Below are 4,064 nucleotides of genomic sequence, written 5' to 3'. Positions count from 1 at the left end.
CTTGCGTGCGAAGATGTAGCTGGTGGGTCCCAGCAGTCAGGGGGGCAAATCGTTTTTTTTTTGCCCGGACGCACTTCCTTGCGTGCGAAGATGTAGCTGGTGGGTCCCAGCAGTCAGGGGAGAACTTTTTTTCGCGAAATACGGTGGCCCATCCGGTGGGTCCCCGTTGTCAGGTGAAGGAATCATTATTTTCCGTGTAATAAGGAGGAACTTCCTTGCTGCGGCCGTGGACCCAGCTGTCAGCCTCTCCACGTACAGTCCACGTCCGATGGAAGTCGTTCCTTGACCACGTTGACCACGCCACATCGAGAGCACCATGGCGGTGGACGACGGCGAGGCCTAGGAAGGGGACGACTCGGAGCCGGGGAAGACGCAGCAGTGGATGCCCACGCGAAGAGGAGTGCGAGAGTTCACTGGTTCGGCTGCGGTGTGAGGCTGCTATCGCCATAGATTAACAGGGGTTGTGGGTGAGTAGAGGGATGGCCTGGCCAGCGGTGGGAGTAGTAGGGGGCGGTGAGGTCTCCACGGCATCACAGCCGGCCACGGGAGGCAGGAGCACGCGGCATGAACGGCGCTGGTTTGGGCGGCTGGAGCAAGAAGACCAGAGGTTGAAGAAGCACTACAACCGTTGGATGAACATCGTATGGTAACAGGAGCTAGAATCGTTCATATTGACTAAGTTGACAAAGCCCTCCGTCCCCGTCAACTTGGTAGGCCCACAAGTCAGCCTCCCAGTATGCTGGGTTCCAGCTGGCAGGGGGAGTATTCATTTTTTTGTGCGTAATAAGGAAGCACTTCCTTGCGTGCGAAGATACCTGGTGGGTCCAACAAGTCAACGGGGGGCATGTTTTTTTCACGAAATACAGAGGCCCTTCCGGTGGGTCCCAGATGTCAGGTGGAGGAATCATTATTTTGCGCGTAATAAGGAGGCATTTCCTTGTGTGCGGCCGTGGACCCAGATGTCAGCCTCTCCATGCACAGCCTACTTCCGATGGTGTTGTTCATTGACCACGTTGACCACACCGCGCCGAGCGCATCCAAGGTGGTGGACGACGGCGAGGCCCCGGACAGCAACGAGCCGGAGATGGGAAGACGCGGGAGTAGAGTCGCAGACGGAGAGGTGTACGAGGGTTAACTGGTTCTAGTGCGATTTGGTTCGGCAGTCGGTGGAGAAGAACAGGAGGTGCGGAGGGTTGGAGGGATGGCCTGGCCGACGGTGGAGTAGTGCTTCATAGCGAAGCATGCTAAGCAGAGCTGCTAGCAGGAGGAGGCAGGAGGTGGTCCCGGGAGCGCTGGAGGAAGAAGACGAGAGATTGAAGATGGATGCCGGCCGTTGGATGTAAATCCAACGGCTAACATGTCAGAATCATTTGTTGACTAAATTTACAACGACTTGCCCTGGCTTCGACCTATTGGCCCACATTTCATCCTCCAAAAATGTGGCACGTATTCAACCCATTTTTTTAGAATTTACAGTCTTTTTTTGTGCGGTAGAATTTACAGTCAATTTGATCTTTTTTTGAATTACAACCATTAGCTGGGCTGGGTGAACAATTAATGTAGCTTTCATGCGGCCCATTTATTTTATTTCCTAAAAAATTACAGGCCATTTGCACTTTATCTAGATACACGATTTTGCTGGGCTGATTCTAATTATAATGTTGGGTTGGGCCAGCAATGTTATCAAAAAATAAAAAAGAGCTGAGCATTTTGTTATAAATATATTTAAATAATAAGTGATATTATTACATTCGTCCTTAATCTTACCAAGCTTTTGTACACAATCACTAGGATTTTCGTGCCAAAACAATCGAGGATTTTATTTGTTAAGAAATTATTTTTATAAGTTAATAAGATGTGGGATATTGTTTTCTTACATATGTAAGTATCTGTTAAATATATGATGACAATAAAAATAATATATAATAACATATAAAATAATTTAAATATATATAATATAGTTAAAAGGGAAACATAAGTTGTACCTAGCGTTCCTATTCTTCTATAGAAAAATAGAACAGACCGATGCGTTTTCTTCAAAAAAATACATAAATTGGGCTGCCAAAAATAAAACCTCGGATGGGAGGTCCATAGATCGGTCGATACATGACGGCCCTAAGAAAATACAAACAGGCCCTTTCATCCGAGGTCGTGGGCTACGCATGTTAAAAATGAAAGCCTAGACGGGGCAGCCCAAAACCACGTCCAACACTTGCCAAAACTCCGTCCCTCGTTTTCTCTGTGTTTCGCACACTCAACATTGTGTGGGCATTTTGACTGTGCATCATATGAAGATGTGCTATGCATGAATGTTGATCAGCATGATGTTAACTGGCTGGTAGTTCCATTTTCGACCACGAATAAAACTTCCAACATGATGTTAACCCTGTTTGAAAAGTCTGTGTTAATATAAATGCTCTGCCTCTGAAAGTTGCAGTTTCTTATCTGAAACTGAACTTGCAGTTTCTTAACTGAAACTAAAACTTGTAGTTTCTTCTCGTCTGCACTTTTATACTCCTATGAAACTACATTTTTTAAGTGCTAAAAATAGATCTCTAGAATTCATAAAATTCTTCATATGCTCAATACTTCAAATCTGAAATTCAAAAGACATTCATATCTGAATAACCTGCAAAACACAATTCACAACCTGCAAATACTGACAACCCTAAGCTCCTCCTGATAATTCACAACCTGCCCGACTATTGGGCTGGGGGGCAGTCCCCTCCTATTCCTCGGCGGCAGACAGCCGCCCCGTGAGACAATGTGAACAGCGAGGGAGACGATGGCGGGGAAGCGTCGTCGGGCCAACTGCTTTTCTCCTCTTGCAGTTGGGTTCGGTCGACGAAGACTCCACCGCCTCGCTCTGGCAGGACACCCTCACAAACGGCACCCTGTAGATGCTCGATCCTTCAATCTCTGGTGGATGCTCCATCTGGGATCGATACTCCCACCATCGCTCCCTCACGATCGGATTCGATGAATCTGTTTGCTCCATGGCTCAGAGGAGCAGCTCTATGTACTCCGGCGCGACTCCCTCCGGGAGTATCGCTGCCTTTTCGCTCTGTTGCAGATATTTGGCGATGGATGTCGTCGTCGCCGCTAGTTGGTCCTTGTTGTCAAACCAAGACTGTATCTCCAACATCCTAGCTAGCTTCACAGGGTCGCCGTCTGTGATCCTCACGTATCGGTTGTACTCCCCCATCGATCTACTTCTCCACAGCACCTTCACTCGTCGGCGGTGGTTTTAGAATGGAAGAGGAGAGGAGCGGTGCTGGTTTTGGATTAGAACGAGAGAGGAGCGACACTGGTTTTGGACTGGAACAGGAGAGGAGGGGCGGTGGTTTTGAAATGGAAGAGGAGAGGAGCGGCGCTGGATTTAGATTGGAACAGGAGAGGAGGGGCGGTGGATTTAGATGGGAACAGGAGAAGAGCGGAAGAGCAGCGCTGGTCTTGGAAGTATTTTTTTGTTGTTTTGCGTATTTTGGGTCAAAGTTTGACCACGTATTGTATGTGACAAGAAAAATGTGAATGCATGTCACCAAAAATTATATCGTTTGGTTCGTATCTGAATGTACTTTCAAATTATATTATTTTTGCAATGTATAACATATATTTTATGTGCGAAAATCATGGTCAATTATGACCCAGAATAAAAGGGAGACTAGTTAATGTGGGGTCGCTTTCTTAATTGAAGGGTAAATTGATTTTGATTTTGATACAGTCACAGCGCGCCGGCCCTCTCGCCCAATCCTAAATCGCTGCCGCACGCTCCTCTCCCTCTTCTCCATTGCAAAACCACCTCCTATCCTCTCCATCATCTCCATTCCAAAACCATCGTCTCGCCTCTCCCTCTTCTAATCTTCTCCATTGCAAAACCACCTCCTCTCCTCTCCATCATCTCCATTCCAAAACCACCGTCTCGCCTCTCCCTCTTCTGATCTTCTCCATTGCAAAACCACCTCCTCTCCTCTCCATCATCTCCATTCCAAAACCACCTCCTCTCCTCTCCATCATCTCCATTCCAAAACCACCGTCTCGCCTCTCCCTCTTCTGATCTTCTC

Source organism: Triticum dicoccoides, chromosome 6B, assembly GCF_002162155.2.
Source record: "Triticum dicoccoides isolate Atlit2015 ecotype Zavitan chromosome 6B, WEW_v2.0, whole genome shotgun sequence".
Taxonomy (NCBI): Eukaryota; Viridiplantae; Streptophyta; class Magnoliopsida; order Poales; family Poaceae; genus Triticum; species Triticum dicoccoides.
The sequence above is the reverse complement of the archived record's forward strand: the minus strand, read 5'-3'. Positions refer to the sequence as shown.